This window comes from Lemur catta, chromosome 8 (assembly GCF_020740605.2).
Source record: "Lemur catta isolate mLemCat1 chromosome 8, mLemCat1.pri, whole genome shotgun sequence".
NCBI lineage: Eukaryota > Metazoa > Chordata > Mammalia > Primates > Lemuridae > Lemur > Lemur catta.
This window is the reverse complement of record NC_059135.1, coordinates 30,914,420-30,930,517: the sequence shown is the minus strand read 5'-3', so window position 1 is coordinate 30,930,517 and position 16,098 is coordinate 30,914,420. Positions and strand designations below refer to the sequence as shown.

At 38.7% G+C, this 16,098-nt stretch overlaps 1 protein-coding gene across 5 annotated transcripts in view; it reads right to left on the bottom strand.

Annotated features, from left to right (window-relative positions):
* Positions 1-15,955, bottom strand: part of FAM126B (family with sequence similarity 126 member B) — a 62,908-nt gene extending 46,953 nt beyond the window's left edge. For 4 of the 5 annotated variants that reach the window (XM_045559771.1, XM_045559766.1, XM_045559768.1 and 1 more), the window contains exons 1-2: positions 15,920-15,955; positions 15,103-15,137 (exon numbers count right to left, since the gene is read on the bottom strand). The gene's annotated coding sequence lies outside the window, so the exon portion shown is untranslated. The remainder of the gene's footprint in view (positions 1-15,102; positions 15,138-15,919) is intronic. The other variant, XM_045559767.1, reaches the window with a different exon arrangement.
* Between the last annotated feature and the right edge of the window lie 143 nt (positions 15,956-16,098).

Sequence of the window (16,098 nt, the reverse complement as noted above, 5' to 3'; positions counted from 1 at the left end):
GATGTCTGCAATCCTGTTACCTCTTGCAATCCCCCACCTCTTCCCCTTTCCCTTAACATAAAAAGGGGCCTAAAGTTCATACTAACTTGAGATGCTTCTTAAGGACACTACTCTGCCATCTTCTTGGTTCACTGGTTTTCCAAATACAAGTTGCTTTCCTTACCCCAAAACCTTGTCTCTCAAATTACTGGCTGTCACATGGTGAGCAGTACAAGCCTGGACTCCTTTACAATAACTTGATACAACTCCAGGACTAATTTTGCCTACCGCTGTAATTTCCCAAACCCTTACTAGTGCCAATAAACTTTCTCAAAGAGCAATGCATAACATTTCTCCTTTTTTATAAAATCTCTAATCTTCTCTTTGTTCCTCAGACATACCAAAGACCACCTGGTGTGCATGTATGCCTCAAATTGTAATTCTTTCTTCCCAAATAAAATGTTAAATTTAGATATTCATCTCTACATTTTTATTTTGACTTTCACACTCTATACCCATTAAACAATAATTCCCCATTTCCCTCTATATAGAGCCCCTGGAAGCCATCATTCTACTGTCTGTCTCTATGAACCTCATATAAATGGAATCATGTAGTATTTGTCTTTTTTTTTTTTTTTTGAGACAGAGTGTCACTTTGTTGCCCTGGCTAGAGTGAGTGCCGTGGCGTCAGCCTAGCTCACAGCAACCTCAAACTCCTGGGCTTAAGCGATCCTACTGCCTCAGCCTCCCGAGTAGCTGGGACTACAGGCATGCGCCACCATGCCCAGCTAATTTTTTCTATATATATTTTAGTTGCCCAGATAATTTCTTTCCATTTTTAGTAGAGATGGGGTCTCACTCTTGCTCAGGCTGGTCTCGAACTCCTGACCTCGAGCGATCCACCCGCCTCAGCCTCCCAGAGTGCTAGGATTACAGGCGTGAGCCACCGTGCCCGGCCAGTATTTGTCTTTTTGTGACTGGCCTATTTCACTTTGCATAATGTCCTCAAGGTGCATCCACATTATAGCATATTGCAGAATTTCCTTCCTTTATGAAACTTAATAATATTCCATTGTATGTATATACAGTCAGCCCTCTGTATTCACAGGTTCTGCATCTGCAGATTCAACCAACCACAGACCAAAAATATTTGAAAATACAAAACCAATAAAAAATAACAATATAACAATAAAAATATAAAATTTTAAAAATACAGTATAATGACTATTTATATAGCATTTATACTGTATTAGGTATTATAAGTAATCTAGAGATGATTTAAAGTATAGAGGAGGATATATATATATATAAGTTATATGTAAATACTATGCTATTTAATATAAGGGATTTGAGCATCTACAGATTTGGGGTTCCTGGATCCAACCCTCTGTGGATACTGAGGGACAACTGTATTATATTTTATTAATCCATGCATCTGTTGATGGATACTTGCTTCCATGTTTTAGCTACTGTGAATGATGCTGCTATGAATATGGGTATACAAATATTTCTCTGATACTCTGCTTTCAATTCTTTTGGGTATATATGAATGGTATCTTTTTATTAGTGGTTTCTTGGTATCTTCTAATGAATGATATCATTTTTAACTATAATCCAGAATTATATTTATAAAAAGAAAAAGCAGAAAACTGAATAGAGGGGGATACAGCAGGGTATCTAAGTGCCTAAATATTTCTTCCTTTCTTCTCATCATGACCATTTTATTACTTCTTGAATAATGTTAGAAAAGTCCTGATGTACTGTTTCTAATTTTAAATATAATTAAACATAAAAAATAAAAATATAATTAAGTATATATAAAAGAGCTCATCTTTAAAACAGACTTACAAATTAAGAAAATAGCTAATAAAATCAATCTCTTTGTATTGTATTGTGCTTTTTGCTTTTTAATGAACTCCTTCCCTACACAAAGGTTAGAAACATACTCACTATATTTTTTCCTTGAATATTTTGTATTAGCATAGTCTTATTAGCTAATACTTATATAACATTTACTATATGTCAGCACTATTCTAAGCATTTTACATAATTCATCTACTACTTACAACCCTATACAGTAGGTACTGTATTATTCCCATTTTACAGATGAAGAAACAGGCACTAAAAGGTTAAATCATTCGCCCAAGGTCACACAGCTAGTAAGTGGTGAAGCCAAGTCTCTGTCAAGCTACACTACAAGAATTCTGAACATCTCACTAACCCACAGGATATCACATTTGTTCATTATACTGACAACATCACGTAGATTTCACCTGGTGGTCAGGATACCTTGGTAAATATACAAGCATGCCAGAGGATAGAAAAATAGCAAGAAAACTTAGGAGGCTGCCACCTCAATGACATCTCTAGGGGTCCAGCAGTCTAGAGTATGCACAGACACACTCTTCAAAATGAAGGACAAGTTGCCATAGCTCAGCTAGCCTCCACTGCTGAGAAATAAGCACAGTGTTAAGTGAGCCTCTTTAAATTCTAGAAATAACATAAACCATTTTAGTGTGCTGCTCTGCCCCCTATCCTGAATAACCCATAAAGCTGACAGTTTTAAATGAAGCCTAGGACATGAGAAGGTAACAGGTAAAGGAGGCAGTGCAAGGTACTGTGTCATTTGGGCCTTGAGATCTAGAAAACTCAATGATGTTCGTAGTGTCTGTGGTAGGTGATAAGGTAGCTATATAAAGCTACCAGGAGGCCCTAATAGGAGAATCACAACATAGACGACTAGGCATAAAAGTTCACATAAAGCAGGGTTTCTCAACCTTGGCACTATTGGCCTTTTGGTCACTTGTGACATTGTGAGAGGCTGTCCTATGCCTGATAGGATGTTTAGCAGCATCCCTGGACTCTACCCATTAGGTGCCAGTAGAATTTCCCCTGAATTGTGATAAACAAAATGTCTCCAAACATTGCCAAGTGTCCCTTGGGGGAGAAAACTGCCCCCAGATGAGAACCACTGCTTTACAACAGACCTGTGCCCTCTTCTGCAGATTCTTCTCTTCAGAAACTGCTACTGGGCTTTTGAGCCCCAGTAGAGATGGGTCATCAAAGTGACCACATGACCTGGCATACCCTCAACAACTGAGTGTTCTGACCCACCAAGCCAAAAAGCTGAATGTACTAGCAGTATTCCGTCATTAACAGGAAGTGATATTGTGTGTCAGACATTAGTTTTTCCTCTCCTTCAGGGCATATTGGAGGACTGACTGTACTTTTCTATTCTCTTTAAGTCAGATGTGTCTTCATGGCTTGCTTTGACCAAAGAGCAGAAATGATTTCCGCAGAAACATTTAATTACCAGTATGCAATTCTCCAGCCTGTTCTTCGCTTGCCACTATTAAAACAGAAGCAGAGATAAATATAGAGATGCAATGCTGACCCATCATATGATGAACAGCTGCCTGGAATCACCCAGACTTGCAGCAGTTTTACATGAGAATAAATAAATCTTCTTTTTTAAAATTTTAAGCCATTATTTGAGGACTGCTTGCTACCACTATGTAACCAGCTAATCCTGGTTACAGTGATTATAATATACAATAAGGTTACAGCAGGCCCCCAAAGTACAAATAAACTAAAAGAACAAATAGTTCAGACACTCATGGCACTTACTTCTACTAATCAACTCTCCCTTAATCTATGGCCTTGTAAAGTTCTCTATGACCAAACGACGGAAGAAAAAAAATTTAGGCCCGGTTACACATGGTTCCATATAATATGCTGGCAATCCCCCTACACAGAAGTGGCCCTCCAGGACAGGAGAAAAGGAAAATCCTCCCAGGAGGCAGAGCTTCAAGCAATACATCTAGTTGTTCATTATGCCTGAAGAGAGAAGACCAGAGGTACAATCTATGATTTGGCTAAATGGCCTTTGTCACCAGTACTTACTCAATAGGCTCATGAATATAATGGTCCTGTCAGCACCTCAACACAGACTTGCCCTCGGCAATGTTGATCTATAATTCCATGATATGCTAGACTGTCTCACACCTCACTCATTTTCTTATGCTACCCTCCTCTCTGGAATGCCTTTCAACTACCCTCTATCCTAACTACCTTACTGTTCTTTCAACACTCAGATCCACAGTCGCCTCCTCTATAAAGCCTTTCCATAGTATACAACCCTGTATCAATTCAAAGCCCTCTCTTTCCACCCATCCCCACAAGTTCATAATCTAGGGTTAGGCTGCCAGGGATCTGTAATAGAATTCATAAACTTTGATGAGAAGAATATTATTCCTTTTACCAATCTCTAAAATTTATCATTTCATTAGATTATGAATGCAGACAAAACAATAAAACAATCATAGTATTTTCTGTGATTTGATCACCAATAGATATCACAGGTGTTTTTATACCAAATTACATTTGTCACAGATATTAAAATATCATTTATGCTCATCACTACTTCATGCCACTTTTCCTTGGTCAGAGAGATTCTGCCCCATCCTGGACAGAAATGTTTCCAAACTTATCTGTCCAGATATACAACTAAACATTTTCTGAGGGAGGAGTATTTCTGTGGGGGTGTTTTTGGATTATATTAACATTTAAAATCTGTAGACTGACTAAAATAGATTGCCCTTCCTAATGTGGGTGGGCCTCACATAATCAGTTGAAGGCCTGAACAGAACAAAAAGGCTAAGCCTCCCTCAAGTAAGAGAAAGTTCCGACTAACTGCCTTCAAACTAGGACATCTGCATTTTCCTGCCTTCAGACTCAAACTGAAACATCAGCTCTTCCTGGGTCTGAAGCTTGCCGGCCTTGGAGTAGAACTGTATCATCTGGTTCTCAGGCCTTCAGACTCTTGACTGGAACTCCACCATCAGCACTCCTGAGTCTTCAGCTTGCCCACCACCCTGTAGATCTTAGGACTTGTCAGCCTTCTTAACTGTGTAGCCAATTCCTTATACTAAACCTTATTTTAAAAATCACACACATACACTATTGATTCTATTTCTCTGGAGAACCCTGAGAAAAACAGTTCTCACCTCTGAAACCTGAGAATGGGCAGAATCCATCTCTCTCTCTCTCTCTCTCTCTCTCTTTTTTTTTTTTTTTTTTGAGACAGAGTCTTGTTCTGTTGCCCAGACTAGAGTGCCATGGTATCAGCCTAACTCAGAGCAACCTCAAACTCCTGGGCTCAAGCGATCCTCCTGCCTCAGCCTCCCAAATAGCTGGGACTATAGACAAGCACCACCATACCCAGCTAATTTTTTCTATTTTTAGTAGAGATGGGGTCTTGCTCTTGTTCAGGCTGGTCTGAAACTCCTCAGCTCAAGCAATCCCCCCACCCTGGCCCCCCAGAGTTCTAGGATTACAGGTACAAGCCACCACGCCCAGCCCAGAATTCATCTCTTGTACCTCTTAGAATAGGAACCCAAGTTATAAATGGGAATGCCTAGCCATTATATCAGGCATTCTGTCACCATATCCTCTTCAGTAGAACATGGATATATAAATGAGATTGGTGGCTAGACAGACACTCAACCAAAGAAAAACTGTCAATCTCTCTTCTTAATGGTACATAAAACAGAGAGTGACTCTTTTAGGACTTCTCTTGGCTTTGGGGAAGGAAAAAAAAAAACCCTTCCTTTCTCCTCAGGGAACAGAGAATAGTTGATTTCTTTCCATTAACACTGCCCTTCCAAAGAGGTCAGCTCCCCTTCTTCCTCTGAAGCCACTTATATAATAAATTAATGGGATAGGTAGAGTCACAGTGGTAGCTAGTCACAACAGTCCACAGTATTTAATACCATCTGTTCTCAGAAACATGTGCAGGTTTATTAGTCCTATTATTAAACTATAACTTCTCTATGGCAGGGAGTATGTCTCAGTTGTGTTTGCATTTCCAGTTCTTAGCAGGACCTAGTACACAGCAGTTAATTCATATCTATCGAATGAAGAGCTTAATAGCAACAACTGGGCAGTCAGCAGAAGATACAGTAGAGAAGATAAAGAATGAGTATGGCAAAGATTACAAGTTCCCATCCAATACAGATCCTTACCCCACCCCGCTGATCTAGTCTGTATGCTCAGTTAAAAGCCATTTCTGAACCTTACTTGCAGCTAAGTATAGCCAAATGACTAAGTAAATGAGATCAGAGGAAGTACTATGTAATGAATTCTAGAGAAGTTTCTTAAAAGATGAGAGGAGTGCCCCTTTTGTCTGTGCCTTTCTTCCTCCTTCCTTCTGCCTAGAACATGGATGTGATGGCTGGAGGTCCAGCAATCATTAGGTGATCTTGAGAATAGAAACCACATACTAAGGATAGCAAACGAAAAAGAGAAGAGGCCTGGGTCCTTGACAACTCTGTGGAGTTGCCATATAGGCCCTAGACTGTCTACCTCTGATTTTTTTTTTTTTTACAAGACAAAGAAATGAACTATTATCTTGTTTAAGCAATGTTACTTCTTGTCTCTCTTTCTAGCAGACAAACATAATTCCTAACTGATAAGACAAAAAAGGGAGTTAGCAACAAACCTGCAGTCTGAGACACCAACAGCCATCTCAGCTATGCCTCAATTTAATGTTGATAAAGTGTAAGGTATTTCTACTGAAGTGGAGGGATAGAACAGGAAGCAAAATTAAACACAGAGCCTCTACTCTTTGAATGCACACCATCATTATAATTCAGCTGGACGGATGGTTACAGTACTTTAGTATACTGACAAATTTCATAACATAGCACTGTAATTTCTTGCCAACATTTCATAGTTATGTTCTAAAAAAGTAATGTGGCTTGTAAAACTGTGGCTGGAAATACCAGATTATATGAAAATAAGGGGTTAGGAAAATAAACATTTTGATGGAACATGTTAAACTATTTAAAACCTGTTCAAATAAAAAACAACTGACTCTTCTACACATTAACCCCCTTCAAGTTTTTAAGAAACTGCTGTAGCAAAACAATCAGTTAAGGCTGATTCTCCCATATATTACGCACACACTTTTCTACTCCATAAATGTTTTGAACCAGTTCTTCCTAACATTTAATGTCTTTTGTACTTGTGTTTTTTCATCTTTGGTAAGTCTCAGCAAAACGGTTCACAAATTCTTACAGTGATTATGTCATTTTTTTATACTGTTTTTCATCCTTAAAAAATGTAAAGTGATCTCTCTGTGGCCTACTCCACAGACCTGCATGAAAGATTACATATTCTGATATCATGGAATACAAATACTAAGTTGCACTATCTTAAGCAGATGATCAGTTGGCAAAATTGGTGGGAGGATATTACTATATTAGAAATCTGCTAAACATGTCCTTCCACTTTCTTCCCCCTACTCCCTTCACCACAGTGGTGTATGTGGTTGACTCTGTTGCTCACCATGTCTTCTCACAAGACTTTCAGGATCAAACAAGTCCTGGCCAAGAAACAAAAGCAATATCATCCCATTCCCCAGTGGATTTGGATGGAAACTGGTAATAAAATCAGGTACAGGCCAGGCACGGTGGCTCATGCCTGTAATCCTAGCACTCTGGGAGGCCGAGGCAAGTGGATCATTTGAGCTCAGGAATTTGAGACCAGCCTGAGCAAGAGCGAGACCCTGTCTCTACTAAAATAGAAAGAAATTATATGGATAAAAATATATATAGAAAAAATTAGCCGGGCATGGTGGCACATGCCTGTAGTCCCAGCTACTTGGGAGGCTAAGGCAGGAAGATTGCTTGAGCCCAGGAGTTTGAGGTTGCTGTGAGCTAGGCTGACGCCATGGCACTCACTCTAGCCTGCGCAACAGAGACTCTATCTCAAAAAAGAAAAAAAAAAAAAAATCAGGTACAACTCCAAGAGGAGACATGGTGAAGAATCAAGCTGGCTCTACAAGGAATGGCACATGAGATGGCACATGTTTGTGTTGTGTCAAAATCACTATCATCTTACCATATTAAGCTGAAAATGTCACCACTATCTGGACAGTCAGACAAGTTTCGCTGGGAAAATGGTTTTTCTCTTTGTTTTTATGCCAGTAATAAATACGTGAGATCTTAAAAAAAAATCTTATAAGTGTATAAAAGTGTATACATAAGCAGTAGAATAGGCTAAGTATATAAGAAAAACCATCCTATGTACTCTAACTTTCTTTAATTGAAAAGCTAAGGACTAAAGCCTAAAAGGTTGTAATAACCGTAGCAGACAAACGAAAATGGGCCTAGAAGTATTTACCAGCAAATGTTTACCTTCTTTAGAGACTGAATTATTAAAGATATGGAACAGTATAACATGATGCAGTTGCTTAAATCAGAGATGACTATGTTTATGAAATTCTCCAAGGTAATACCTAGCTCTGGCCCAAACCTAATTAAAAGGGTAAAAGATCTTTATCAATAAATTCTTCTGCCTGAGTCTCATGCATTTTGATAGGGAAAAGGGAAACAGAAGAGGGAATATAAACTGGCAGGGAAATATTTGTGTCCCACTACATTAACAAAAGCAACAATGAATCATTTTTGAATATTATAAGATAGAAGATTCTGACAGCAACTGTAAGAGATAGTTTAATGGCCATAAATTCCTCCCATTCCTGTATGCATATCCATCTGTAATGTGACTCTGCCATTCCTCTTATCCAACAATGGAATCTATTTCTCTACCCCCCGAATTTGGGCTAGACTTGTGACTTGTTTTGACCAACAGAATATAATGAAAGGGCCATTTATATAAGTTCCAAAGCCTAAGCCTCAAAGAGGCCTTGCAGCTTCCACTTTCACCTTCTCAGAAGGCCACCCTGAAAATGCCACATAAGGATGCCAGACTAGCCTACTAGAGGATGAGAGGCCACACTGAAAAGAACTGAGGCACTTCAATAGACAGCAAAGACCACTGCCTACATGTGACTGAGGACATCTTGGATCATCCAATTCAGCCAATTTTCCATGTGAATTCAGCTACATGAGAGCCAAGAGAAATAAGAGAAGCTGCCCGACAAACCCTACAGAATCATGAAAAATAATAAATCTTTTTGTATTAAGTCATTAAGTTTTGGGGTGGTTTGTTAGGCAGCAATACCAAACAAACTTTAAATTAACATACTTAAAGCTTTCTTGATGAAAAAAATCATTTGAGGTTTTTCCATTGTTATCTTTAATTCACCTATTATAGTATCCTGTTCCAATCTTTAAATTCACCTATTATAATATCTTGAGGTCATAACTGACTCCAATGTTTTATTCCCCTATGATTAAAAATAAATTAAAATGTGTGAAAGTACAATGGGAAACCATTAAAGGATTTTGTGTGAAGTGAGTAATATGTGACAGGCACTTTAGAAAGATCACTCTATTAAAGAAAAAAGAAAGACAATACAGTGGCTATGCAGTTCATTTAAAAAAAGAAAGAAAGAAAAGAAAAACAAAAGATCACTCTAGTTGCACGGTAGAATGGACTGGAAGGAGGAAAGACTGAGGGCAGGGTGCCTAATATCACTATGTTGGAATGGTCCTAGTGAGTGGCCTACTGAAAGGCTAGAAGCGTGAACTATTGCTGCTGCTTGCAGCTGCTGTTACTACAAATAATAACAGCTAGTATTTATTATGTATTTATAATGCACCAAGTACTGTAATAAGAACCTTCTGTGTCTGTTCATTTAATTCTCATAACAACACTGCTTGAAAACTTTTAATTTTGATCTTGTAGATAATATATTAATAGTTAGGTGGCAAGAAAAAATTTTAAAAAACACTTTTGATTTTGAAATAACTATAGACTCACAAGAAGTTGCAAAAAATAAAAAAGGTATCTTTTGCCCGGTTTCTCCCAATGGTAACATCTTGTATAACTGTAGTAAAATATCAAGACTGGGAAATTGACATTGGTACAGTCTACAGAGCTTATTCAGATCTCACCAGTTTTACAAGCATGCATTTATGTGTGTGTGTGCATGTGTATACAGTTCTATGCAACTTTATTACATGAGTAAACTCACGTAACTACCACCAGAATCAAGATACACAACCATCCTGTCACCAAAAGGCTCTCTCCTAGTCCCATCCACTCCCCTTTCCGTTTCCTAACCCTAGCAATCACAAATCTGTTCTCCATCTCTTTAGTTATTTCAAGAATGTTATATAAATGGAATCGTACAATACGTAACCTGAGACTGGCTTTTTTCACTTGAGACCTATCCTGTATCAATAGTCCATTCTTTTTTATTGCTGCATAGTAGTCCATGATACAGATTATACAACTAGTTTGTTGTTCACCTGTTGAAAAACATTTAGGTTGTTTCCGGTTTGGGGCTATTAGGAATAAAGCTGCTATGAGCATTCAAGTGCAGGTTTTTGTGTGAATACAATTTCTTTGAGTGTAATTGTTAGGATGTACAACTTTATTTTTGAAGATAAGAAAACTGAAATATAAATGGTAGAGCTCGGATTCTAATCTGGATAGTCTGCCTCTAACTCTTCATGATATTTTTAGTGGTTGTAGAAATTGAGAGATGTAAATGAAATCCAAAAAAACAGTAAAAAGGTAAAGTCAACAGAACTTAGCATTGCTCAGATGAGGAGTATATAAATAAAGTGTTAAAGATAATGTCAAGGTTCCAGCTTCAGCACATTAGATAGATGATAAAAGGGAAAATATGAATTCACTTTTAGACATATCATATTTGAAGGACCTGCCAATCATCCTCATCTCTCAGGCAATTAGATGTATACAATAGAAACTAAAGAACAGATCAAGAGAAAACTCTCCATTAGAAATATAGATTTGAAAATCATATTTAGATGCTAATTGAATAAAAAAATCACAGTGACAGGGTATAGAATGAGGTGATTTAGAACCCTGAAGAACAGAAACATTTAAGTCTTAAGTTTTACATTAATTTCCCCTAGTTTTTTTCCACAAACAATAAAACAGTAGGTACTGCATAATATTGGTCATATTAATTTCAGTTCGGCTTTTTTTGAGACCCAGTCTGACTCTGTTACTTGGGCTAGACTTCAGTGGCATCATCACTGCTCATTGTAACCTCAAACTCCTGGGCTCAAGCAATCCTCCTGCCTGAGGCTCCCAATTAGCTGGGACTACAGGCATGCACCACCACACCTGGCTAATTTTATTTTTTGTAGAGACAGGGTCCTGCTGTGTAGCTGAAGCTGGTCTTGAACTCCTGGACTCAAGCAATCCTCCAACCTTGGCCTCCCAAAGTACTGGTATTATAGACGTGAGCCATCTTGCCTGGTCTAATTTTAGATTTTATAAGCACTTCATGCTTTCTATGTGAGTCTTACAATCGCCTTATACAGTAGAAAGGACAGTGGTATACTCTCCTATCCCCAATCTCTTTTTTATTTAAAAATAATGAACTAAATAACAAGAATGAACTACAAAAGGAATACACATTGATTAAAATGCCTCAATAGAAAAGAATCTGCACAACTACTTGATCACAACCAGTTACAGATTCCTTTATTACTTCTTCACTCCCACTGCTTCACTTGACCATCCTTTAAAAAAAAAAAAAAAAAAAAAACCAGGCCGGGCGTGGTGGCTCACGCCTGTAATTCTAGCACTCTGGAAGGCTGAGCCAGGCCGGTGGATCCTTTGAGCTCAAAAGTTCGAGATCAGCCTGAGCAAGAGCAAGACCCCATCTCTACTAAAAATAGAAGGAAATTAGCCAGGCATGGTGGCCCACGCCTGTAGTCCCAGCTATTCAGGAGGCTGAGGCAGAAGGACTGCTTGAGCCCAGGAGTTTGAGGTTGCTGTGAGCAAGGCTGATGCTATGGCACTCTAGCCCAGGCAACAGAGTGAGACTCTGTCTCAAAAAAAAAAAAAAAGAATCTACAGTAAGTATAAGTTTCCTTCCCTGCTAAGTATCCAACTCCCTCTTCCCACCAATTTTTAAAATAATATACGGGGAAGGGAATTTAAGGGGGTTAATTGATAAATCTTAGTAGCAAACAAAAGTCTGTATTAATTAAGAATCAAGAGCTATCAACAGTCAAGTATCTATAATGACAAAAGTGATGGATAAATTTAGTTCTGACATTTTTTGGAGTTTAGGGTATTACAGTGGAACAAAATAACTATTTTGTAGCCTGTGCTTTGCCATTCAAAAGATTGGTGCCACTTACCATATTTTATGACTACTTTTTTGGCAGCTGTATTTCAGACCTAGAAAGTACTATATTTCTATAAATAATCAAAGTCATACCTCTCAATATATTACACAACTGAGTTTTTACTGCTTTCTTTAAAATTAAAGCCCATTCATTTACCTTTTCTCACACTTGTTTCCATGGCAGCCAAATACCCAAACAGAAAGACTAGAATTCATAAAGATGAACCATGAATTTCTAAATTGGACCCACCTCAAGGTCAATACATTGGCAACTTCAAGTTTTAATAAATATTACTGAGTGAATGTTTATCCAAAGATTAATGTATTCACATCACAGCATTATCGAAAAGGTCCTTTAATCAAGAAAACTCCAATTCTTACTTTCTAATTTTAGTTTAATTCTAGATCTAGATAGCTTTCAGAGACATTAAGAGAATAGGATATGAATAAATATCTGTGCAAATCAGTACAGGTCTGAATCATAAAAGAAATTAGCTTGGTTTATGGAAAGCAGCTAAGTGCCAAGTGAAAACTAATCCAAACCAAAACATTCAGCACAATTTTTATTTCTGGCAACTTCAGCTCCTCACTAGAAAAGCTAGCCTAGCTATGACATTAAATGGTGAAAATTTATTGAGCTATAAAAAATATGGTAGATTTGGCAGCCTTTTCTCTCAAGCTAAAACTACTGTTGCTGGTTCATACCACAAGTGCCAGAACCTTGATAGATCAATGATTCTAAAGTGGAAGCCAGTGGTGAAGCCAATCATCAAGGGAACTTCTTTTTCAAAACATGTCTACCCCGTTCATATTCTCCCATCATTAAGATTCTCAAGGAAAGCGGCAATGATAAAATAAATGTGTGTGCCTTTTTGAAAACTCCTGGATTATTTTGAGATATCTACCTATTTTTTAATTATTTATTTATTTATTATTTTGAGACAGTCTCGTTCTGTTGCCTGGGCTAGAGTGCCATGGCGTCAGCCTAGCTCACAGCAACCTCAAACTCCTGCGATCAAGCGATCCTCCTGCCTCAGCCTTCTGAATAGCTGAGACTACAGACTTGCGCCACCATGCCTGGCTAATTTTTTCTATTTTTAGTTGTTTGGTTAATTTTTTCTATTTTTACTAGAGACGGGGTCTCGCTCTTGCTTAGACTGGTCTCAAACTCCTGAGCTCAAGCAATCCTCCCGCCTCAGCCTCCCAGAGTGCTAGGATCACAGGCGTGAGCCACTGCACCCGACTGATATCTACCTATTTTTAACCTCATGAAGAATTCTTGAATTAGGTCCAACTCTTTTGCTAAATACTGTCAACAGCAGGTATAAAGAGCAGAGCTAGAAAGTGACAAGAGCTCAACAGAAGGGTATGCAGGTAAGGAAATGTACTCGCAACAGATGTAAGCCACTTTCAGAGCTTTCTGTGCCAGCTTCCTCCAGAATCCACTACATTACATTTTAAACAATGACAAATGTTCAGTTCATCATTCTGAGAAAAGCACATAGTCTACTAGCCAGATAAAAATGTAAAAATAGGCAATTCTGGACATCAAAAAAACTAAGAAGACAGAGACAATGAAAGATAAAAATTCCTCTCTCTGGCATTAAAAGAACAATAACAAAGTATTATTGTGATAATTTGGAGACTTCTACCCATATTTTATCATTTTAGTTTTTCATTATGTAGCATTTGTTTTTCTATAATAAAGCTCAGTCAAGCTGAAAATCTTAATCATTCCAGAACTTAATAAAATACTATAAGATGCCAAAACTATGTATTAAAAACAGGCAAACTTAAATCTTAATTGCATGTCAAAATAGTTCAAAGGTTGGATGAAAAATCAGGGTCCATTTTAGAGCAAATGATTATACTCCTTTACAATCACTGTTTCAAATTCCTTATAAACAGCTCCAATATTGAAATGTTTCAGAAGAGAGGACTTCTACGATGTATAGATAATCATCCAACTACTATTATATGCTAAATTGGCCAGTGTTTCTTAAAATGCCTGGTGATTTCCTACTCAATGTTCAACTTATTGCATTCAACGATGACACCTACTGGTCATTCAAAACTAGCCATTAGTTCTCTAAGACAGCTTGAGTAGGCTGGTTACATAATAACACACACACACACACACACACACACACACACCATACCATATCATACATAAAGACAAAGATTTGGTCACAGGTACCCAAAACACTACAGAACTGCAGCTAACATAGAATCAGAAGTTTTCTTTGTGACTGAGATAGCATTATTGTTGTAACAAGATAAAAGACAAAAAGTGAAACACCAAGTATCCATTAAAATTTTTATCTAAAGCATTGAAAAATATCTCAGCACTCTAAACAAACTCTAATGATATATCTTTCCCAAATGATATTTTGAGGGAAAAATGAAATTTTGATTTAGGTTCATATACACTAATATATCATTAATAGAAAAAAATCACGAACTTTTTCTGACATGCAGTACTAAAATAAGCTCAGGAAAATTATAGACTTGCTAATACATTAGACCTTATCTTCTAAGCTAAAGGCAACATTTCAAACAGCTTACATTTTAGCAACTTACAATGCTTCTTTTAAAACTGTTTTTCAGTGAGGTATAAAATCAAGATTTTGGCTAGGCACGGTGGCTCACTCCTGTAATCCCAGCATCCTGGGAGGCCCAGGTGGGAGGATTGCTTGAGGCCAGGAGTTCCGAGACCAGGATGAGCAAGAGCGAGACCTTGTCTCTACTAAAAATAGAAAAACTTAGCCAGTGTAGTGGCACGTGCCTGTAGTCCCAGCTACTTAGGAGACTGAGGCAGGAGAATGGCTTGAGCCTGGGAGTTTGAAGTTGCAAAGAGATGTGATGACGCCACTGCACTCCAATTCATAACTAGCTTCTCAGACTTAGCAAACTACTTAAAGGTTGACTTTTTCCCCTCAATTCAGACCACCAACTTATTTTCACAATCCCTAACATCCACAATATCTGGCGGAAAAAAATCTACCAACTAATTTTCTAATCTTTTTCCAACTCGCACTTACCTTCTACTAGAGATTTTTTAAGGCTCTCCGCTTTCCTGAAGATTAAAACAAAAAATGTTATCAGCCTTGACCTTCAAAACAAATTCATGAACTACAAAACATGAACCTGACCACATTCATCACAAACTAGCATCGTATCTTTCAACTTAAGTCCATATTTGGGATAAGCTCTTCGTGACTATTCTATCCTCGATGCTGTCACCCTGCGCCTACAGAGCCTGCTCGGGTAGAAGGCACTGAGGCCAACAAAAAAAGTGTTCTGAACCATCAATAGATTGCAAGACCTCCTCTTTCAGGAGGCACAACCTAGTTATTTGGGTAAATAATAACCAACGATTACATAATGTGCAGCTATAGTTTCCAGCATCTGACCATCAGTACATATCTTCCTCCTCCGTTCCCCCTCCTCACCCCAGGAAATGGCCCTAAGAAGCAATCACTAGGCTTTATCTCAGGTGTCTACAATGCCGCGTCCTTTTCTCGCTTGGGGCTTCACAGAAGGAATTCCTCCAGCCTTCACTACACCGTCTTGCCCCCCCTCTCCCCCAGCGCCACGGCAGCCCAGCTCCACTACGTTTTCGGTAGGCCCCCCTGCCACCCCACAGGGCTCATCTCCACGCGCCTCGGCTGCTGCCTTCTCCTCACGACCCTCCCAAACTGCTACCTGGTTTACGAGAGGCTCCGGGATCACCAACACTCAGGCTACCGCCTTCCTGGACCACCCTCGTCAGCTCCCCTATGTAGTTTCATCAGCCGGAGAAGAAAAACCATCCTCCTCTAGCACTTTGCGTTCCCCAAAGACAGCACAGCCGCCTACCTGTCACCCCGCTGTCTCCGGCTTCCTACCGCCACCGCCTCCCGCAGCAGCCTGCCAACTGCAGCACAACAACCCGCCCTCTCATTGGGTGAGTTCACGCTCTCAACAACAGCCTCACTTATTGGCTGCAGCCTGTCTGTGTCCCTCCCCTCGGTGCAATGTCTAAGGATTCCGGTCTC